The sequence below is a fragment of the Chamaea fasciata genome, unplaced genomic scaffold (genome assembly GCF_029207755.1).
Source record: "Chamaea fasciata isolate MVZ Bird 193981 ecotype frontalis unplaced genomic scaffold, bChaFas1.0.hap1 SCAF_45, whole genome shotgun sequence".
NCBI lineage: Eukaryota > Metazoa > Chordata > Aves > Passeriformes > Sylviidae > Chamaea > Chamaea fasciata.
This window is the reverse complement of record NW_027094130.1, coordinates 1,495,227-1,518,991: the sequence shown is the minus strand read 5'-3', so window position 1 is coordinate 1,518,991 and position 23,765 is coordinate 1,495,227. Positions and strand designations below refer to the sequence as shown.

The 23,765-nt window shown below is 46.2% G+C and overlaps 1 pseudogene; it reads left to right on the top strand.

Annotated features, from left to right (window-relative positions):
* The first annotated feature begins 8,164 nt into the window (after positions 1 to 8,164).
* On the top strand, positions 8,165 to 22,767 carry LOC136303962 (inhibitor of nuclear factor kappa-B kinase subunit beta-like; annotated as a pseudogene).
* Positions 22,768 to 23,765: the final 998 nt, after the last annotated feature.

The following is a 23,765-nucleotide window of genomic DNA, read 5'->3' as shown; positions in this document are numbered from 1 at the left end:
TATAAACCAGTGACCCCAAACCCGCTCCCAGTCCATCCCAGTATAAACCAGTGACCCCAAACCCGCTCCCAGTCCCTCCCAGTATAAACCAGTGACCCCAAACCCGCTCCCAGTCCATCCCAGTATAAACCAGTGACCCCAAACCCGCTCCCAGTCCATCCCAGTATAAACCAGTGACCCCAAACCCGCTCCCAGTCCCTCCCAGTATAAACCAGTGACCCCAAACCCGCTCCCAGTCCATCCCAGTATAAACCAGTGACCCCAAACCCGCTCCCAGTCCATCCCAGTACAAACCAGTGACCCCAAACCCGCTCCCAGTCCATCCCAGTACAAACCAGTGACCCCAAACCCGCTCCCAGTCCATCCCAGTACAAACCAGTGACCCCAAACCCGCTCCCAGTCCATCCCAGTACAAACCAGTGACCCCAAACCCGCTCCCAGTCCATCCCAGTACAAACCAGTGACCCCAAACCCGCTCCCAGTCCCTCCCAGTATAAACCAGTGACCCCAAACCCGCTCCCAGTCCCTCCCAGTATAAACCAGTGACCCCAAACCCGCTCCCAGTCCCTCCCAGTATAAACCAGTGACCCCAAACCCGCTCCCAGTCCCTCCCAGTATAAACCAGTGACCCCAAACCCGCTCCCAGTCCCTCCCAGTATAAACCAGTGACCCCAAACCCGCTCCCAGTCCCTCCCAGTATAAACCAGTGACCCCAAACCCGCTCCCAGTCCATCCCAGTACAAACCAGTGACCCCAAACCCACTCCCAGTCCCTCCCAGTATAAACCAGTGACCCCAAACCCACTCCCAGTCCATCCCAGTACAAACCAGTGACCCCAAACCCGCTCCCAGTCCATCCCAGTATAAACCAGTGACCCCAAACCCACTCCCAGTCCATCCCAGTATAAACCAGTGACCCCAAACCCACTCCCAGTCCCTCCCAGTACAAACCAGTGACCCCAAACCCACTCCCAGTCCCTCCCAGTATAAACCAGTGACCCCAAACCCACTCCCAGTCCATCCCAGTATAAACCAGTGACCCCAAACCCACTCCCAGTCCATCCCAGTATAAACCAGTGACCCCAAACCCACTCCCAGTCCATCCCAGTATAAACCAGTGACCCCAAACCCGCTCCCAGTCCATCCCAGTATAAACCAGTGACCCCAAACCCACTCCCAGTCCATCCCAGTATAAACCAGTGACCCCAAACCCGCTCCCAGTCCATCCCAGTATAAACCAGTGACCCCCAGTCCCCGTCCCAGTGCCCTCACCTGTCCGTACTGGTTTGAACTGGGATCTCTCGACGCTCGGCGGCCTCCAGGGAGCGGCTCAGGGTCAGAGCCCGGCGCTGGGGGATACTGGGAGTTACTGGTTTATACTGGTTTGTACTGGTTTGCACTGGGTTATACTGGTTTGTACTGGTCTGGGGGTTTTCCTTACTGGTTTGTACTGGGAGGGGGTTTAGGGGTCACTGGGATGAAGTGGGATGAACTGGGAAGGGATTTGGGGTGACTGGTTTGTACTGGTTTATACTGGTTTGGGGTTTTTCTTTACTGGTTTGTACTGGTTTATACTGGGAGGGGATTTGGGGGTTTTGGGGGATTTTTGGGGAGAATTTGGGGGATTTTGGGGCATCAAAAATCCCAATTTTTAGTCAGAATTTTTGGGTCATTTTTTGGGATTTTGGGGCTCGGAAATCCCGATTTTTAATGGGAATTTTTGGGGTCATTTTTGGGGCATTTTGGGTGAATTTTGGGGGATTTTGGGGCTCTAAAAGTTCCGATTTTTAGTGGGAATTTTGGGGTGATTTTTGGGGGATTCTGGGGCTTTAAAAATCTCAGTTTTGGGGGGGAATTTTGGAGTAAATTTTTGGGATTTTGGGTGGAAATTTTGGGGGTTTTGGGGCTTCAAAAATTCCAATTTTTGGGTGAATTTTTGGGATATTTGGGGCTCTAAAAATCCCAATTTTTAGTGGGAATTTTGGGGTTTTTTGAGGAATTTTAGGTGGGAATTTTGGGGTGAATTTGGGGGATTTTGGGGCTTTAAAAATCTCAGTTTTCAGTGGAAGTTTTGGGGTCATTTTTGGGGGTTTTGGGTGGAAATTTTGGGGTGAATTTTTGGGATTTTTGGGGCTCTAAAAATTCCAATTTTTTGGGGGAATTCTGGGGTGATTTTTGGGATTTTGGGTGGAAATTTTGGGGTGAATTTTGGGGGTTTTGGAACTTCAAAGATTCCGATTTTGGGGATCTTTGGGGCTCTAAAAATCCCAATTTTTACTGGGAATTTTGGGGTAAATTTGGGGGGTTTTGGGGTTTTTTGGGACTCACCACCAGCTCTTGGTTCTCTCGGAGCCGCCGGAGCTGCCCCCGCCAGGGGGGGGAGGGGCGCCCGTCTGGAGGGGGGGGAGGGGAGGGGAGAGACAAAAATCCCCAAATTTTTCCCCCCAAAAATTCCCAAATTTCCTCCCCAGAGCATTCCCAAATTCTCCCCTCAAAATTCCCAAGTTTCCCTCCAAAAATTCCCCGATTTTCTTCCCCCAAAAATGTTCCCGCGTTTTCCCTTCAAATTTCCCAAATTTTGCACTCCCAAAATTCCCCAAATTTCTCCTTAAAATCCCCGAACTTCCCCCCCCAATTTCTAAAATTTTCCCTCCAAAAATTCCCACATTTTTATCCCCAAAAGTCCCAAATTTTAATCCCCAAAATTCCCAAATTTTCCTTCCTAAAATTCCCAAATTTCCCCCCAGAATTCCCACATTTTTATCCCCAAAATTCCCAAATTTTCCTTCCTAGAATTCCCAACTTTTCCCCCAGAATTCCCACATTTTATCCCCAAAATTCCCAAATTTTCCCTCCAGAATTCCCAAAATTTTCCGCCCAAAATTTCCTCCCCGAAGTCCGGATTTTACCCTCCCAAAAATTCCCAAAATTTCCACCCCAAATTCCCAGAGTTTCCCCCCCACAAAAAATCCCAAATTTTTCTCACAAAATTCCCAAATTTCCTCTCCAAAATTCCCTATTTTTGCTCTCAAAATTCCCAATTTTCCCTCCCCAAATTCCCAAATTTTCCAGCTCCAAATCACCAAATTTTTATCCCCAAAATTCCCAAATTCCCGCCAGAAATTCCATCCTCGAATTCCTGATTTTGCCCTCCCCAAAATTTCTCAAAATTCCCAATTTTCCCTCCAAAACTTCCCAAATTTTCCTGAAAATTTCTGAGATTTCCCCCAAAAACCCCCAAATTTCCCCCCCAAATTTCCCAAATTTTTATCCCAAAACTCCCAAATTTTCCCTCCCCAAAAATTCCCATTCCCCCCCCAAAATTCCAAAATTTTCTCCCCGAAACCGCCAAACTTTGTCCCCAAAATTCCCAAATTTCACCCAAAATTCCCAATTTTCCCCCAAATCTCCCAAAATTCTCCAAAATTTCCCCAAAATTTCCGGTTTTTTACCCGAAAAGCTCCAGTCAGGAAGGTCCCGCAGGGGGCCAGGCCCGGAGGAACTCGGGGAGAGCCCAAAGCTGAGGGAAAAACCCCAAAATTTGGGAATTTTACCCCAAAATTCCAGCAGAAATCCCCTGGAATCCCAAAGTTTGGGGAAGAAACCAAAAAAATTTAGGGAGAAAAAAATCAAAATTTGGGGGAAAAAATTCCCCAAATTTGGGGGAAAAAATGCCCAAAATTTGGTTAAAAATATAAAAAACTGGAGAAAGAAATTCCCAAAATTTGGGGGAAAGATCCAAAAATTTGGGGGAAAAGATCCCGAAATTTGGAAGAAAAAAATCCCAAAATTTGGGGGGAAAATCCCAAAATTTGGGGGAAAAAATCCCAAAATTTGGTTAAAAATCTAAAAAACTGGAGAAAAAAATTCCCAAAATTTGGGGGGAAAAAAATCGCAAAATTTTGGTGAAAAAATTCCAAAATTTTGGGGAAAAAATCCCGAAATTTTGGGGAAAAAATCCCAAAATTTGAAAGAAAAAATCCCAAAATTCGGGAATTTTAACCCAAAATTCCAGCGGGAATTCCCTCAGATCCATCCAGGATCCCAAAATTTGTTGGGGAAAAAAAAAAATCCCGAAAATTTGGGTAAAAATCACAGAATTTGGGGGAAAAAATCCGAAATTTACCCCAAAGTTTTCCAAAATTCCCCAATTTTTCCCCGATTCCACCCCAAATCCTGGGAAATTCCCAAAAAACTCCACGGAACACCCCAAAAATTTGGGAAAAACTCAGAAATTTTGGGACAAACTTCAAATTTGCTGGAAAAAATCCCCAAATTTTGGGGAAAACCTCCAAATCCAGGGAAAACCGTCCCAAATCCCGGAAATTCCCCCAAAATTCGAGGGGAAAAAAAACCCCCCAACAATTTCCCGCCAAATCCCCTCACGACGAAACCACGCCCCCTCCCTTAAAACCACGCCTCGATCCCGAGGCCACGCCCTCTTTTCCCCCCTCACCTCTCTCGCCATTCGCCAATCCGCTGCGGGGGGCGTGGCCAGGGCCGGGCAGCGCGCGCCTGCCGCTCCGCTGGGGGGGTGCCAAACGTCAATCACGCGCAAGCCACGCCCCTTCTTTCAAAACCCCGCCCAAATCGAGATTTAACCACGCTCAACCCCCTCAGACCACGCCCGCTCATTTGCATCTCATTAAATCAGCGCCTCCCGCCCCCCGAGACCCTCCTGGAGCTTTCCCGGGACGAACCGAGCCGGAGGACTCTGCGCGCCGCCATCTTCGCCATGGCAGGAAGTGATGTCACCGCGCGCATGCGCACGTCACCGAAACATCCGCTCGCCGCCATGTTGTACGGAATGACCGCGAAGCGCGGCGCCATTTCGCACCGGAAGTGCCATGACCCAACTTCCCCTTCGTGCGCCGCCATCTTGTACGGAACGAGGCGGGAGCGGCGCCGGCGATTAAACGCCAGAAGAGAAATAAAATTAAAATTAAATTAAATTTCAATAAATTTTCAGATCGCCGCTTTTTGTTGTTGTTGTTTTGCTGTCGCCGCGGGTTTTTTTTTTTGTTTGTGGGAGTTTGAGGTGGTTTTGGGGAGAATTTTTCCCCTCAGGTTTTGCCGATTTGGGGATTTTTTTTCTTTTTAAAGCGATTTTTTTCCCCACAAAATTTCGTTTTTCCCTCTAAAATCCCCATTTTCCCCCCTAAAATCTCCCTTTTTTCCCCAAAATCTCCATTTTCCCCCCAAATTTCCGTCTTATCCGGCAAAACCCCCCGCGCGCCGCCATCTTGTACGGCAACCGCGAGCGGCCAAACCACCCCAAAGCCGACAAATTTTCCCGTTCCCCCCCCAAAATCTCCATTATTCTCTCCAAAATTTCTTTTTTTTCCCTTAAATCCCATTTTTTTTCCCCAAATCTCCATTTTCTTCGTTTTTGTACGGCAAAAAAACCCCGCGCGCCGCCATCTTGTACGGCAAGATCCTCAGGGCGCCGCCATTTTGCCGCCCGCTCCTCACCCCTCACACCGCGCCGCCATTTTGTACGGCAACCCCCAGCGGTCAAACCGCCCCAAAACTCCCTAAATTTTGCCCTTTTCCCCCCAAATTTAGAGTCGGAGATTTCCGTTTTTATCTCTAAAATCCACTTTTTCCCCCAAATCCCCTTTTTCCACCCAAATCTCCGTTTTCTCCATTTTGTACGGCACGATCCTCAAGACGCCGCCATTTTGTCGCCCTCACGTCTCCCTCAAACAGCGCCGCCATTTTGTACGGCAACCCCCAGCGGCCAAACCGCCCCAAAACCTCCCGATTTTATCCGTTTTTTCTCCAAATTTAGAATTGGAAAATCCAATTTTTATCTCTAAAATCCCCTTTTCCCCCGAAATCCCCTTTTTTCCTCCCAAATCCCTGTTTTCTCTATTCTGTACGGCGAAATCTCCGAGCCGCCATTTTGTACGGCAAGCCCCGGAGGCCAAACCGCCCCAAAACCTCCCGATTTTATCCGTTTTTTGCCCCAAAAAACGAGTCGGATATTTCCGGTTTTTAATTCTTTTGAATTTTTCAGGATTCCCCCCTCAGCCCAACGTGTCTTTCCAGGGTCTTTTCGGGGTGTCTGAGGGCGCGGCCGGAGCGGCCCCGGGGGAGCTCAGCCGGTTTTGAGCGAAGGTTTGCCGGAGAGGGCCTGATTAAACGAACAAAAAAACCCGAAATAAATAAAAATGTAAAAATATCATTCTGGGGAGGGATTCCCCCTTCCCCCAAATTTTTGGGGGTTTTTTTTGGGAGGGGTTTTTTGGTCACCTTTGGCCGCCAGCTGCAGGTGGTTCCGGAGGCGCCAGCGGCGCTGATCGGCCTCGTGCGTGGCCTTGGCAAATGAGGAGACAGGGGAAGGAGGCAGCTCTTAGGGACAGAATTATTCCTTTTATCCTCTCTATGCCTGTTTAAGTACTGCCTTGCCTTAGGGGGATAACTCAAGCAAACACCTGTTGGATGCCATTGTGTTTTCAGGGATGATTTAGGGATGGCTGCCCATTTCTAGTGATCCTGTTCAGAAGTGGTTTAAAATGTACAGTAGTGTAGGCGGAAAGTCAAGCTAGAGCTGCTGTGACAGTGCTTCCATCATCTGTCAGCATCCTGAGTGTTGTGAGCTAAACCTGAAATTTGATTTGAACTGCCTGATATCTGCCAAGGGGCAGGATATCATTGCTGGAGAGAAATCCTCTCATCTTCCGCGACTCCATCCCCAGTCAGATGGAAGAACAGGTTGGTATCCAGAGGTGAATGGCACTGGACCTTTACGGGGCACAGAAATCATCCATATCCCCGTACTTTTAAGGAAAAGGATTCTGAGCAGAGGGCCCTTTGGCTCTGCGTGAGAAACTGTTTGGAAAAACTTGCAAAAAAAAATTTTTTTTTTTGGAAAAACTTGGAGGAAGATATCAAAGCGCACCTCATGATTTTTGGTTTTTTAATTGCAGGAGTATTTTTTTAATTTTTCATTTCATTGAAGAGTTGACTGAAGCGTTCTTTAGGTGATCTTGGTGCTGAATGTCTCCTTAGGAGTTCTGAGCACAGCGAAGAATGAGCCCCTTGCAGGCTGACCCTGTTTGGACAACCTGCTTCTCACCCAACCTCACCACGTGTGACATCACCCACCTTGGACTGCGCTCCCAAAACATCAAAGAAAATTCTGCATTTTTTTATAAAAACAAACTTATGTAAATAATAAAATTAGAAATTTATTTTTCAGTTTTATAATAACATTTTTCTATATTTTATTAGCTAATTTTTATATTGACATTAAAAAATCAATATATTTTTAGCAACGAAGAAAGTTATTGGTCATTGGTTCTAAGTAACACACTTCCCTTCATGAATTGATTGACCACTACTGGCTATTGATTTCTTCTTCTTCATGCTGATTTGCTCTATTTTTAGTCCTTTTGTCATCTTCTTTAGCATTTTCTCAGACAGGGTAAAAGGGGCAACTTTGGGGTTCATGGAGACATTTCTGGGGCACATTTGGGGCAGGGAATTTGGAGAGAACTTGAGGGTCTGGAGGACACATTTGGGAAGCGGGTGGACACTTGGAGGGGCACTTAGGGATTCTGTCGGACAATTCGGGGTCCAGGGGGGCACTTGGAGGTCAGGGAGGGGAATCCGGGGCCCTTCGGGGTCCGGGCGGGCACCTGGGGGGCTCTGAGGGGACTCTCTGGGGCGCGGGGGATGATGGGAGTTGTAGGCGCGGGTAGAACAGGGTTGAACGGCGCCGCGGAGCATCACGGGAGGTGGAGGCGCAGCTCCAATGGCTGTCGGCGGGGCGCGGGGCATGTTGGGAGATGGAGTCACGGCTGGAGTAGCGCTCCGAGTGCGCCGCGGAGCATGCTGGGAGCTGTAGTCCCGGAAGTGGCTCGAACGGGGCGTTTGGGGCTCCGGGAAGGCGCTTTGGGGACACTTTTGTGTCCGAGCCGCGATTTGAGGTCCTCGGGGGGAACGTGTACGGCTCGGGAGCACTTGCAGGGAGCTTGGGGAGCTGTAACCGAGCTCTCTAGGGCGCGGGGCGGGGCAGGAGTTTTTAGGCGCAGAACCGTGTTCCGAGGGGCTCCGAGGCCAGGGGGGATGATTGGAGATGAATTCCCTGAAGTCGCTCTAAGGGGAATCTGTGGGGTCGGAGCGTTCAAGGGATCCGGGGACGCTTTGGGGGCGGGCGAATGGGCGCTGAGGGAACAGTTAGGGATCCTGGAGGGGCTGGGGGACACTTGTTTAGTTCAACGTGGTTTTTTGCTCATGAAACGTACGTATTGTATTTAAAACTTAATATTCCATAGGTATGGGTTCTATAGGCGTAGATATCAATTAGCCTAAGTGCAAAACCTACTATTCCATGTAAGAATGATGTTCTCTACTGTTAAAAGCAAAATTAACCAAAGCAAACAAAAAGGAGAGGGTTAACAATTAATGAGAAAGGAACAGAGAAGGTTGTTATGCCACTGTAAACTTTCACTCTGAGTCTACATTTCAAATGATACAGGTGACCCATCTGAAGGAGGATTTCTCCTCAGGGGAAATGTCTTTCTAAAAGTTTCCTTTGTTGCCAGGAGCTGCCTCTGTGCCAGGAGCCCGGCCCAGCTCAGCAGCACAGAAACAGCCCAAGTACTTGAATGACCCTCCCGTGGATTTGGTGTTTCCATTCAACTCTGTCCCTGAAAGAGTGTTCCAAAAACTTCTCAAGAACTCAAAGGTAAATTAAAACACTGAAGTTTTTTGCAGTTTTAATGGGACACACAGAGAGACCCAATGGAGAAAGTGTCCCCAGGTTCCATCACTGCAGGCACTGATGACAGGTGGGGACAGACAAGGCAAAGGTGTCTCTGGTGCTGAGCAAACCTGGATGTGTTCCATGAATCCAAAAGGCCAAGGCCTGAGCCCCGGCCCCTGGCAAGGCAGGGATCTGTGGGTCAGGGCTCTGTGGGTCAGGGCTCAGCCGTGGGTCACAGATCCGTGGGTCAGGGCTCTGTGGGTCAGGGCTCTGTGGGTCCGGGTTTAGCCGTGGGTCACAGATCCGTGGGTCAGGGCTCAGCCGTGGGTCACAGATCCGTGGGTCAGGGCTCAGCCGTGGGGCTCACCGTGGCAGGGGTTGCTCAGGAGGTCACTCGGGGGGCGCCGGATCCTGTGGGGCGGCTCCAGCGGCTCCTGTGGGACAGAGACGGGGGCGGGACAATCTGTGGGGCAGGAGCCATCTGGGGGGCGGGGATGGGATCTGTGGGGCGGGGTTTGGGATTCGGGATCTATGGGGCAGAGGGGGGATCCCTCAAAATTCCCACAAAAATCCCCAAATTTCCCAAAAACACCAAATTTCCCCCCCCCAAAAATTCCAATTTTTTTCCTCGAAAAAATTTCCAAAATTTTCCCCCAGAATTCCCAAAATTTCCCAATTTTTCCCCATTTTTCCCAATTTTTTTCCCAATTTTTCCCGATTTTTCGCAATTTTTTCCCAATTTTTCTCAATTTTTCCCAATTTTTTATAATATTCTGAAAGTTTCCCACAGAATCCTCAAAAAATTCCCCCAAAATTCCCCAAAATTTTCCACAAAAATTCCCAAATCTTTCAAATCCCCCCAAATGTTCCCATTTTTTTTCCCAATTTTTCCAAATTTTGGGGGCTTTCCTTCAAATTTTCCCCCAAAATCCCCTTAAAAACGACCCCAAACCATCAAAAAATCCCAAAATTTTCCCGATTTTCCCGCAAAATCCCCTAAAAATTCCCCCCAAAATCCCCAAATTCCCAATTTTCACCCCAAATCTCCCAAAATTTCCCCAAAATTCTCCCAGATTTTCCAAATCCTCCATTTTCCCCCCAGAATTCCCCTAAAAACGACCCCAAAAATCCCAAATTTCCCCCAAATTCTCGAATTTTCACCCCAAATTTCGGGTTTTTTCCCCCAAAACTTTCCAACCTCGAGGGCCACCAGTGGGCGCTGTGCAGGGAGAGAATTTGGCGGATTTTGGGAAAATTTGGGGGAATTTTTGAGAGTTTTGAAGGAATTTTGGGAGAATTTTGATGATTTGGAGTCATTTTGGGGCAAATTTGGGGGAATTTTTTTTGAAATTTGGGAGAATTTGGGGGAAAATTTGGGTAATTTGGAAAAAATTGGGGGAATTTTGGGGATTTTGGGAAAATTCAGGGGATTTGGGGGGAAATTTTGGGGGATTTTGGGAGGAATTTGGGAAAAAATTTGGGACTTTTGGGGGGAAATTTGTTTTTTTTTTCTGGAAATTTCGGGGTTATTTGGGGGAATTTTGGGAAAATTTGGGAATTTTAGGGGGAAATCCAGGGGATTCGGAGGAATTCAAAGAAGGAATGGTGAAATCCTGGGAATTTTTGGACCATTTTGGGTCATATCAGGGGAAATTTTGGGTGATTAGGGAGGGAAATTTTGGGAATTTGGGGGGATTTTTGCAGAAATTTTGGGATTTTTTTTAGATTTTGGTGAAATTTGGGAGAATTTGGAGGATTTTTGAAAAAAATTTTGAGAATTTTGGGGAATTTGGGGGGATTTTTGACAAAATTTTGGGAATTTTTTTTGGATTTTGGTAAAATTTGGGGAATTTTTGAGGAAATTTTGGGAATTTTTGTGGGCTGTTTTTGGGGGGAATTTCGGGAGAATTTTGGTCGATTTGGGGGGGGATTTGGGGACAATTTGGGGGGAGATATTTGTGGAATTTTGAAGAATTTTGGGGGATTTTTGAAGAAATTTTGGGAATATTTTGTGACTTTTGAGGAAATTTTGGGAATTTTTTTACATTTTGGGGAAATTTGAGGGGAATTTTGGGGATTTTTGGGGAAATTTGGGGCGGATTTTTTGGGGGGGAAATTTGGGACAATTTTGGGGTCATTTGGGGCCTCGGTGTATTCCGTCATGCCCCACGCCGCTTTGCGCCTCGGTGTATCCCGTCATGCCCTGCGGTGCCACTTTGCGCCTCGGTGTATCCCGTCATGCCCCGCGCCGCTTTGCGCCTCGGTGTATCCCGTCATGCCCTGCGGCACTCTGTGCCTCGGTGTATCCCGTCATGCCCTGCGGCACTCTGTGCCTCGGTGTATCCCGTCATTCCCTGCAGTGCCACTTTGCGCCTCGGTGTATCCCGTCATGCCCTGCACCGCTCTGTGCCTCAGTTTATCCCATCATTCCCCCGGCGCCGCTTTGCTCCTCGGTGTACAATTGATGTCACCCGCATTTATTTCGCCTCTCATTTGCATAAATTTACATAAGGCTGGCGCATCAGTGAGGTGGGTGGGGTCAGAGCCACGCCCAGGCCCCTCCCAGTACAAACCAGTAACTCCCAGTCCCTGTGGTAAGTGATGTCATTCGCGTTTATTTGTGCTCTCATTTACATAAATTTGCATCTCGGCGCGGTGGGCGGGGTCAGAGCCGCGTTGGCCCCTCCCACTCCCTCCCAGTACAACCCAGTAACCCCCAGGCCCCGCCCAGTTTGTCCCGCCCTTGTCGCTCCATATAAGGGAAGGGGGCGTGGCCTGACAAAGGGCGTGGTCGGTTCACCTGTGGGGGGAGGGGCAAAGGTTACACCACGCCCAGAAACCCCAAAACCAGTTTAAACCAGAATAAACCAGTAACCCCCAAACCCACTCCCAGTCCATCCCAGTATAAACCAGTGACCCCAAACCCACTCCCAGTCCATCCCAGTATAAACCAGTGACCCCAAACCCACTCCCAGTCCATCCCAGTATAAACCAGTGACCCCAAACCCAGTCCCAGTCCATCCCAGTATAAACCAGTGACCCCCAGTCCCCGTCCCAGTGCCCTCACCTGTCCGTACTGGTTTGAACTGGGATCTCTCGATGCTCGGTGGCCTCCAGGGAGCGGCTCAGGGCCAGGGCCCGGCGCTGGGGGATACTGGGAGTTACTGGTTTATACTGGTTTCTACTGGTTTGTACTGGGTTATACTGGTTTGTACTGGTTTGGGGGTTTTCCTTACTGGTTTGTACTGGGACAGGGTTTAGGGGTCACTGGGATGAAGTGGGATGAACTGGGAAGGGATTTGAGGTGACTGGTTTGTACTGGTTTATACTGGTTTGGGGTTTTCTTTACTGGTTTGTACTGGTTTGTACTGGGAGGGGGTTTGGGGGTTTTTTGGGATTTTTGGGGAGAATTTTGGGGATTTTGGGGCATCAAAAATCCCAATTTTCAGTCGGAATTTTGGGTGAATTTGGGGGACTTGGGGGCTTTAAAAATCCAAATTTTTAGTGGGAATTTTGGGGTGAATTTTGGGGGTTTTGGGACTTCAAAAATTCCAATATTTGGGTGAATTTTGGGGATTTTGGGGCTCCTAAAAATTCCAATTTTTAGTGGGAATTTTGGGGTCATTTTTGGGGATTTGGGGCCTCCAAAAATCTCAATTTTAGTGAGAATTTTGGGGGATTTTGGGTGGGAATTTTGGGGTGAATTTGGGTAATTTTGGGGCTTCAAAAATCCCATTTTTCAATCAGAACTTTGGGGTAATTTTTGGGGATTTTGGGGCTCTGAAATCCTGATTTTTGGGGCGAATTTTTAGGTCAATTTTTGGGATTTTGGGGCTCTGAAATCCCGATTTTTAATGGGAATTTTTGGGGTAATTTTTGGGGCATTTTGGGTGAATTTTGGGGGATTTTGGGGCTCTAAAAGTTCCAATTTTTAGTGGGAATTTTGGGGTGAATTTAGGGGATTTTGGGTGGAAATTTTGGGGTGAATTTAGGGGATTTTGGGACTTTAAAAATTCCAATTTTTGGGTGAATTTTTGGGATTTTGGGGGCTCTAAAAATCTCAATTTTTAGTGGGAATTTTGGGTTTTTTTGAGGGATTTTAGGTGGGAATTTTGGGGGGAATTTTGGGGATTTTGGGGCTTTAAAAATTTCCACTTTCAGCAGGAAATTTTGGGGTGAATTTTGGGGATTTTTGGGCTCTAAAAAATCTCAATTTTAGTGGGAATTTTGGGTGGGAATTTTGGGGTGATTTTGAGGGATTTTGGGGCTTAAAAAAATCTCACTTTTCAGTCGGGATTTTGGGGTCATTTTTTGGGATTTTGGGGCTCTGAAATCTCGATTTTTAGTGGGAATTTTTTGGGGTCATTTTTGGGGCATTTTGGGTGAATTGTGGGGGATTTTGGGGCTCTAAAAGTTTCTATTTTCTATTCCTATTCCTATTCGTCTTGGGTCTCACACTGCCGTCTTCGGCTCGTCTGCCGTGCCCTCAGCGCTACAACAACGCTGCTACCTAGAGCCGCCGCTTTGCCTGACTTAACGTCTGTGCTGCGGCAGTCCCTTGGGGTGTTGGATTAACATTTTCGGCTGCAGCAGTCTCATTGCAGTTTGGGTCTTTTCTGGACGGTAGCAACAGACTCCCTTGCACTCCTGTGCAGGGCTCGTTGCTGTACCTTCTAGACAGATCTGTAATGCATACATGTTGAAGAAACACGCTGTCTTCCGTATGAAGTGCCAGGAGTTAAAATGAGTCTAGATCCGTGAAAGATGGAAACCTTTAGAATTCACTAACTCAATTTCTCAAAGCATTTGTGACCATGTTGAGCTTTGCGTGGTGACCACGAGCACATGAAAGTGTTTAGCAGTTTCAGAACATCATGTATACTTGCCTAATTTTTGTTCTACAGACTGAACCATCCCAATGTGGTGGCTGCCCGCGATGTCCCTGAAGGGATGCAGAAGCTCGCACCAAATGACTTGCCATTGTTGTCCATGGAGTACTGCCAAGGTGGAGACCTCCGCAAGGTGGGGTCCCTAGGATGGTAACCCAGGAATGGATCACCTTCTGATCTGATCCTAGGTTTTCTACTGAAGTTTTCCCTTCAAACCTTTGCTTTCATACCCTGATGTTTCCTATTTCTAGTCATGGCATCAACAAGTGTTGGTGGCTTGGTCCTTGGTATTACGTTCAGCTTTTGAAGACTTAAGTGCTTTGTATTTTTTTAGGTGCAAGTGACACTGTGAGGAGTTTGCACACAGAGAATGAGGGCAAGTGTAGGGGATGTGCAACAGTATTTGAGTATGGCCAAGACCATTGTGGGGTAGGTGCATCTGTAGGCTGTACCCTTCCTGAAAGTGATGAACTCTTGTCTGTCATAGGAAGAGATAACACATGGTAGTTCTAATCCTAAGGCTTTTCTGACCTTTGCTATAATCTGCCCATAGCTAAAACACAGACCTTAGGCCTCAGATGGGAGTTGATACTGTCAGGCAAAGAGGGATGGAACAAATAGGAGGATGAAAACAGGATGACAGTGACTTCTTTCATCTTCTTTCCCATGCAATTAAACCAAGGCACAAAGCTGTAATTGCTGCTACCGCAGGTCACAGTCCATAGAGTTTTGTGCTTCTGGAGAATTTAATTGCTGTTGCTGAAACTTCTTGCATCCCTGAGAATTTGTGGAACTCTGGAGTTCACTCGGGATAGAGAAGGGAAAGACTACATTCTGTGTTCCTTACTTGCAGTACCTGAACCAGCTGGAGAATTGCTGTGGCTTGCGGGAAGAAGCTATTCTTATCTTGTTATCTGACATTGGTAAGTGGTGGCAGTACCTTCAGTTGTCTGAACTATGGAAACCCTTTTAGTCCTGAGTCCACTCTCCAAATACACAGTAGTGACCTTAGTGACTCCATTTCAGATTGACCTTTTATGATCTTGATCATCTCCCAAAAGTGTTGGGAGTCTAGGGAGGTTCTTGCCTACTGGAAACTAGCCAGCATTACTACAGTTTACAGGAAGGATGTGAGGGAACATCCAGAGAGAGAACTCAATTTGTGTCCAGAGTTCTATGGTGCTGACTTTACCCCTTACACTCAGTGTTTCATTGTATGTTTGATTGTACAAGGTCTGATGTGAAAGCCATGCTTATTACTAGAGTAGATGAATCCTTACTGAGCTCATGCTAGGTACTGTTACTTAGCTCTAACAACTGGCTTTTTCTGTCTCAGCTTCTGCTCTCAGATACCTTCATGAGAACAGGATCATCCATAGAGACTTGAAGCCAGAGAACATTGTGCTGCAGCAAGGAGAGCAAAGAGTAAGCAGGAAGCCGTCGTCTCTACCTGCACAGACAAGTAAACTTACAAGGAACCTGCATGTGCTTCATGCAGTTACATGGTCCCTCTGCAAGAGCACTCAGCCCAGGATAACACCTGTCTCAGGTCACTGTCACATAGTATTCTGTGTGCAGCTGAGGTGAGACATTGTATTAGACGTCTGTTAACACCTGACATTTTGACTTTCAACCATTAAGGAAAGAAGCAGACTGTACTGATTGACCAAAGATCGGAAGGAGCTAGAGGCGTAACTGCTAAGTGTGCTACAACACCTTCAAATTCATTGTGGTTTTAGAAATCTACAGTAGCCTCCCATTTCTGCTTCTATCTCTTCACTGGCATCTTTCCTGCATAGCTTTGAAGAGCCAGACCTTTTCTTTCTGCTGTATGATGTGCTTTTAACAGGACTTCAGTCTGGCATTCTTATTCTCTGTTGTGTGTTTCAGTCAATACACAAAATCATTGACCTTGGTTATGCTAAGGAGTTGGATCAGGGGAGCCTGTGCACATCCTTTGTTGGGACTCTGCAGTACTTGGTAAGAAAGGAATTCAGCTAGAAGAGCAGCTACTGCTTTCTAGTGGGATAGAATTAACTGTTACCAAGCTTTGGGCTGGGATTAGGTACTTGCACGGTATGGGGTGCGTTTGTGGTGCTGCTTTTTTGCTGACACTGGGTTTTGCTGAGACTGGGTTTTGTGCTACCTGCATCTGTTATAAATAAGCAGGAGTGCCAGTAACCTATGCTACTCACTCCAGGAGGGTCTTAAAGCCCGTGAGAGGCAGCGTTCAGTAATGTCTTTAATTATTTGTACAAATGTTAATGAGATGTTAAGGGATAGAGAAAGCTGAGGGCTTTCTGGCCAAAGCCATCTGGCTTTGTCTCATGCGTGTAAACTGTATCAGGCTCCAGAGCTACTGGAACAGCAGAAGTATAGGGTGACAGTGGATTCCTGGAGCTTTGGCACGCTTGCCTTTGAGTGCATTACAGGCTTCCGACCATTCCTACCCAATTGGCAGCCAGTGCAATGGTGAGTGAACAGTGGCTGGGTGATAAGTGGGCATGATGTGACTTTCCTGTTTACAGGAAGCAGAAGTGTGGTCCCTTGATTCTGAGGATAATATCCCTATGTTTCTTGCCCTTTTGGAAAGTGACCCCTTTCACAGGGGCTGGACTCACCTGAGCAAGTTCAGCATTCCTGAGACTTGCTCTATGGGATAAGGGCTGACTCCCGCAGGGCAGGTAACAGAAACCAAAGTGGCATCTGTATTATATGTCAAGAGTAGCTTTTAAGAGCCTACTAGCATGCAGGCTGGGAAAGGCGGGCAATTTTTTCACCATTGTACTCGCTTACATTAGGCATACAAAAGTGCGTCAGAAAAGTGAGCTGGATATTGTTGTTTCAGAAGACTTATCTGGAGAAGTCAAGTTTTCTAGCAGTTTGCCCTGCCCCAACAATCTAAACAGGTGAGTACTAGAAATTGTTGTGCTGAGATAAACTGATTCTTCTGCAAAAGGACCAAGTTTGTGTTGTATGCCTTACTGTGTTAATCTGTGAATACATTGAGTGCGTGACACAGGCAGTACTACTGTCGCTTGTCAGACTTGTGTAGTCTTGGTTTCTGCCTTCTAAACACTGCGTTTGTGATGGGGAGAGGTGGAGTGCTGGAGGGAGAAGGAGGGGGGCAGTTCTGTCAGTCCTCCCACACAGAACAGGCCGTATCGTTACTGCAAATGCACTTTTTCCCTTTTCTGATCTCCTGGTTTTTGTTGCTCAGTGTTTTGTCTGGGAGGCTGGAGAAATGGCCGCAACTCATGTTAATGTGGCACCCATGTCAGAGAGGTACAGATCCTACCTATGGACCCAATGGGTGTTTCAAAGCATTGGATGACATTTTGAACTTGAAGGTAAGCAATATGTCTGTATTACCCTAAAAAGTTTTCCAGAGAGCAGTTTCCTGAGCCTCTGAATCATAGACTTAGGAGGAAGAGTGAGGCAGAAACTCATAGAACTGTCTCCTGACCGTTAGTGACAGGTGCTTTCCTCTTGCGTCTTTGAGGACAAATACTCCCTGAGCTTGTTGGGAGTAGTGAAGAGCTTCTGTGCATGCTTGGTTCCATATTCTGAGAGAGGATTCTACAGGTATTTAACTGCCATGTGGCCTCTCTTCCACTGGATGGAGGACAAGAACTTTGCCATAATGTTAGGAAGTAGCTGTAAAGTGACTTCTTGATTCTGCCAAGTGCTTTGAACAGTTTCTTGGTGGTCATTTTTTCGGTCCCTCAATCTCTGCTCTAAGATGACCAATGTATCTTCAGCCTTTCTCATGCCATGCTACTCTTCTGGTAGTTGCTTCACGCTTTGAACATGGTTACGGGAACTGTGCACACCTACCCTGTGACAGAGGAAGAGACTCTGCAGAGTGTGAAGGCCAGGATTCAGTCAGATACAGGAATTCCAGAACAGGACCAGGAACTAGTGCAGGAAGCAGGACTTGAATTGTTTTCTCAGAAGTTGGTCACTAAACATACAGCTGATGGCAAAGTGAGTCTCGGTATTCCCTTTCTTAAGTTTGAGTGAATCAGAAGTCACTGCACTCGCTTTGGGATCACAGCACTCCCTGCTGTTGTGGCATGCTTTTGTCATGGTAACCTCACAGACCTAACAGCCACTGTAGCGTAGGCAGCCTGTTGCCTTTGGTGCTCTGTGTTTGGTTGAGGAGGACTCTTCTGTTTGTGGTGTTGCCAAGGCTTGCTCTTCCCAAGAAAACCTGGTTGGGTCTTTTGTCTTGTGCAGGGGAATGATACTGCAGCAGCAGACACAGACCTTCTCTTCCTCTTTGATAACAAGAAAGTTTCCTGAGGCTCAGGTGGCCTTGCGTCCTCATCCAGAAAGTGTTGACTGCATCCGTAAGGACTCCTCTGGCATGAATATGAAGGGCGGGGCGGGGTCATTGTTGAGAGGGGCGTCTGTGTTTTGTGGTCTGTATCGTGCACAAAGAGTAGAGGGAGCTTTTGCGTATTGGGACTGAAGAAGCGGTAAAATGGACTGTCATTCATTCAGTTTATCAGAATAACTAAAAAAGGGAGGTGTTTGATTTTGACATGCTAGGGGAGCTGCACAGGGGTTATCCAGCTCTAGGCTTTGCAGGCAGTAACATGCCCCTCAAAGGAGCAATGTTTTGGTCTGTTTTGTGATAACACAGTATTTCTGCTTCATGCTGATATGTACATTTCCCTTTCTCCCACCTCCTCTGTTTTCAGTTCAGGATCCAAAGAAGAATCTCCACTTTTTCCAGTTGCGGAAAGTGTGGGGTCAGATCTGGCACACGATCCAGATGCTGAAAGAGGACTGTAATCGGCTTCAGCAGGGGCAGCGAGCAGCCATGTACGGTGGCCGTTTCTCCACAATACTTATCTCTGTCTTTGTGTGCTGGTGGAAGGGAAGACAGAAATGGGACCCTGTTGGAATGGGGAGGCCCGTGGTTGGAGCTGTATGCAATTCATGAAAAGTGGAGAGTTAGCCCTTTGGCACAACTGCATTTGTCCTCACCGCTGTCTCAAGTATCTGTTTTGGATGTAAATGAAAGCCTGGTGGATTTCTACTTTCAGAGGCTAATAGGACCTTCTTGTCCTTGCAGGATGAATCTGTTGCGTTACAATAGTACCCTCTGGAAGATGAAGAATTCTATGGCCTCCCTTTCTCAGCAGCTGGAAGCAAAGCTGGACTTCTTTAAAACAAGCATCCAAATTGACCTGGAAAAGTATAAAGAGCAGATTGAGTTTGGAGTTAGTGAGTATAGCATCTGGCAAACGGGTCTTTTCATGACTCTTCTCCTCACAAAAACACCTGCCTCCTTCTCTGTGAACCTGAGAAAGCCAGTCACTATTCTTTGATTCCTCTAGCTTCTGGGAAGCTGCTGTTTGCCTGGAAAGAGATGGAGCAAGCTGTGGAACTTTGTGGGCGGGTATGTTTCTAAATCTAACTGCTAATCATAAAGAGGTTTGTTTTTTGTTATCTCTCCCCTCCTCCCCCTTTAGCTTCATTGTCCCTGCCTTAAATAGAAGCCCCTTGTATCTGCCCTGATGTCAGATTTCACATTGCCTTGGTTTGTGTGGCACAATTTTTGTCCATTATTAGTACTACATGAAGCTCATTCTGTTGTAAGGCTTAGGGGGAAATGGGAGATCTTGGCGAAGCCCCAGAAACATCTTGGAATTTCCTTGAATTGAAATGACTCGTTTGTCTTTGGCCAAGGCTGCTGTTTGCATCTTGTTGGTTTGTTTAGAAATAAGAATGAGAAAGGAAGAACCAGTGTGAGTGTGAGTGGTAGTGTCTCTAGGTATGAGATTGTTGTGTTGCTTATGTTCTACCCTGCTTTCAGGAAGATGATGTGGAGCAGGTAGTGAAGAGGATGATGGCCCTGCAGACAGACATCGTGGACCTGCAGAGAAGCCCGCTAGGTCGTAAACAAGGAGGAACACTGGAGGATTTGTGAGTTGAACTACCTTGAGCTTCAGATGCAGGAGTGTTTCTGGCTAAGCTTACTCACTAGAGGACAGTGAAAGGGCTGTTTCTTCCACCCAAATTGTGGGGGACTGGGAGCACTTTAACACTAAAGATGTTTTTTGACTCATCTGTCATTGTTCTGAAATGGCAGACAGGTATAGAAAAGATTTGAGTTCTCAAACTATTTGTTCCATGTTTTGATTCTTTGGAAATCCTTTTCTTTCCTGCTTTTTTTCTTCTAGAGAAGAACAAGCCAGAGAGCTGTACTGAAGACTCAGAGAGAAGCCAAGAGGTAAAAGATGCTTTAGCTCAAGGTCAGCTTGCTTTGTGTGTAACTTTGGAGGTGTAGTAACGATCATTGAGAAAACTATCTGACTTCTAGGCCTGCCCAGACACTAGCAGCACATGGGCTCTCCTGGATTGCCTTTTCTCGAGAGGGAAGTCAGGGAGTCAGTTCCACACTAGGCCAGCCTTCCTTTCTTGGTGCTTTGTGAGCTGTTCTCGAAACTCCTCTGGAGCTCTTCTCAGAGCAGGCTGTTGCCACAAGCAACAACCAACCTTTCTGGGTAGAAAGGATGAAAGACACGACTGTTCCTTTGATCCAGTCCCAACTCTCCTTTTCAAGTTCTTTAAATTTTGAAGAAGGTGGCTAAAATTCAGTGTAATTCATCCCACTCAAACTTGCATATCCTGAACTTTGGCTGTTTCAGGATTAAAGCAGTAGTGGAAATGAGCCGCTAAGAATCTTCTCACTCTGTCCTATAAACCGACCTTTCTGTGTAATATTGGCTCTCATTCCAGATCAGAGGACAGGCGGTGACAGCCAGGAAATAGTACGACTGCTTCTACAGGCAATCCAGACCTCTGAAAAAAAAGTTTGAGTCATTTATGCTCAGCTCAGGTGAGCTTTGCACATTTTATTCAGAGTTGAGAGAAGGTATTTTCTCTTCCAGCAAGAGAAGGTTTAAAACTCATTGCATACGGCTCTTGAGATCTTGCAGTGTTAACAGAAAATAATTAACTTCAGAACTGTTCTCCTACTGCAGTGGCCCATGTGTGATCTGATTAGTTTTTATTTTTTTAATAGTAAAACTGTAGTTTGCAAACAGAAGGCATTGGAATTGTTCCCCAGAGTGGAGAAAGTGATGAATCTGATGAGTGAAGATGAGGAAACAGTTGTTAGGCTTCAGGAGAAATGACAGAAAGAACTGTGGAACTTGCTGAAAATTGCTTGTGTAAGTAAAATAAGAACTCCCCTTTAACCTGAGAATATGGTTTGTAGCACAGGCTACTGAAACAATAGTAAATTGAGTGTTTCCTATGGTTCTTTTCTTTATTTTGAATCAGTATGAAAGCCAAGTTCCAGGTTGTCTCATATTCCCGGCTGCTGAAAACTAGTGGGAACAATTGCACTCTGAATATTCTGTGTTTTCTTCAGAGTAAAGTGCGTGGTCCTGTTACTGGCAGTCCAGAGAGCATGAACACATCCCGTCTTGGTAGCTCAGGTCAACTGCTGCTGCAAGTCCCTTCTGGAACATTCAGTGTATCAGAATCTGTAAGAAAAAGGTGAGGCAAAGTCTGGAGTTCTTCGGCTGCTAATGCCACCACTACAAAGCTAGGCTTCCTGCTTTGTGAAATAATGGCCCACAGGGTTTCTCATATTTTACACTTTGTGTTCAGCTTGCGTTGTCAGCAGCCTTAGTTTACTTGGTAGTTAAGACTTGCTGGGGCTTTCAGATCTTCCATATGAAAACTGGGTATCATGTATGGCTTCACTTCCCCCAGCCTCAGTAACAAAAGTGGTTTTTTGGTTTTCTTCCTTTAATCTGAGATGGTTGGGCTCACTTGGAAGTACACTGCCAGCAAGAACTGTTGAAGTATTGTCATGTAAGGTCACAGTAGCTGAGCTGTGTCATTGAGACTGCTGCATGCATAGTTCCGGCTTGCTTAAATGAACTGGGTTACCACTTGGAATGAAAGACCTTGGTTTGTTTCTTTGCCTGTTGCCCCATCCTTAAGTTTATAGGCTACTCAGCTTTTCCTCTAGCAACAGTGGTTCCACCTAATAAGAACCCAGATCCATCTTGGAATACATTTCCTTTCCCCCATTTAGTAAATCAGGGGCTGCCACCAACTTTTCAAGTTGCAGTATGAATTACAAGCCTATGACCTGACTAACTTCAGTGTTCTGCAGCGTATCTGCCAGAAGTATTTTTTGATGACAGAGGCAGCATCTCTTTAAACTGCCACAGAAATTAATAGTGTAATAATTGCCCCTTTCAGTGAGGAGCTGCTGCTGGAATCTCGGGAACTTTGTAGCCAACTAGAAAATGTGATGCGTGACACAATGAAGGATCAAGAGCAGAGTTTCTTGGTAGTGTATTCACTCTTCTGTAAATGGACTAAGGAAGTGCCTGGCTTCGAAGTTCTGAATGTGCAACTTTGCCACCACTAACACAGCTAATGAAATCTGCATTTTACTCATGGCCAAGGGGGAGAGTAGGAGATGCACAGAGATAGGAAGCACCGGTTCCCTCATAATCTGCCGCCTGACTTACTCTGCTTGCCAAAACTGGGAGCCACATGCTGGGAACTTGCTGCGCTAAACAGTAAAGGATGGGGCAAAGCACTTGGCTGTTGTACAAAACTACTGCAAAACTGCACACAAATTTGGGATGAGCGGGTGTCAGGGATCCTTAATTTAACAATGCAGAATATTGAAGAGAGAGTAAAATACTGGAGAGTGCAAGTAGGTTGTTTCCTTAACAGCAGTCACGTGGCTCATCATGAAATTGACCAACTTGTTCCCAGTAAATTTTTTATACCTCTTAACACACTTTACCTTTATTTTAGAAAAAGCTCAACTGTAGCCTGGTGTTGAATTTCATTTATTCTTTCGGCTCTAGACTGGAGCTGGCTGCAGCTTCAGGTAGAAGAAACAAACAATCCAGAACAAACCCAGATGTAGAATCACTCTGGTTGCCTCTGAAGCCATGCTGCTTTGGGAAGCCAACTGTGAAAAGCTGCTGCCTCTGAGAAGGGAATATCAGCTGCCTTCTACTGTCACCAACTGCTTATGTGATACATATGGCTTAGCTTTTAGTATCCACTTCTCAGACACTTTCACAAAGATACATTAGGGAATGCCTGTTCTAACTGCTTGGAGAATGTTCTTAATTGTGCCTTAAGACAGCAGATCTCTGTCCTGATACGTCTTCCCTTAGGCATCGCCTGTGGCTGTTTTGCTGCATTTTAGGCTTTCTAATGAACAATGGACAAGGTATACCCAGTCACTGGTAGATGTCACCTTCCTAATGAACTGTGAACTTAATTGCTTAACTTTGCTGATTTACACTTTTTTTCTTTAAGTGTAATGGTAGTACTTACCTAATACTTGTTTCCTGTATGGGAACAAAATTATCTAAAGCATGTAAACTTTTGGTTTGCTCTTTTTGATGCGCTCAATAACACTATAATGGAAAAAGCTGCTTTCACTGTGCAGGTCTCTAAAACGTGAGAGGTGTAAGAATGTTAGCCTAGAAACCAAAGAAGGAAATCTTCAGTGTACAGTTATCGTGTAACAAAGCATTTGCAGATTATCTATTAACCATGCTTAAAGTTGCATGAAAAGATGAAAAAAAGACCAAAAAAGCCAGCTGGATGGAACCTTGGTGAGAGTCAACACACACCAACCTTGTGTTCTGACTGTGACCAATTTATTTCCTTCTGTTCTAACCCCAAATTTCCACTACAACACAGAGACCTCCTTTTATAAAAGGCTGTGAAGTATAGGACATGCAAAATGCAATACAATAATGGGGAGAGGTTGGATTTTCTTTTGTTTTTTTGGAACAGATTTAAAATACAGGAAACTGAAATGTGGCACAAACATCACAACTTCCATGCATGCCTTCGAGTGTCTTCCTTTGTTGTGCTGGCACACTCTAGACTTCAGCATTGGGTTAAAGTCATTCTTGGGCAGAGTAGAAAGTTCACACTTCTTCAAATTTCCGAGTAATATTAAGGCTGAAATGCACCGGGTACACTTTTCCTTCATCTTCCAGAGCACCACCAGTTGTTTTACTTAAAGCTGTGTTAGGCTTCCAGCTCAAATCCCAGCCCAATTTTGTGACCTCCAGCACTGAAATTCTTGCCATCAGTCAAGCCTGAGAGGGTCAGCTTTACACCTACAAAAGCAAGTCACGAGAACCA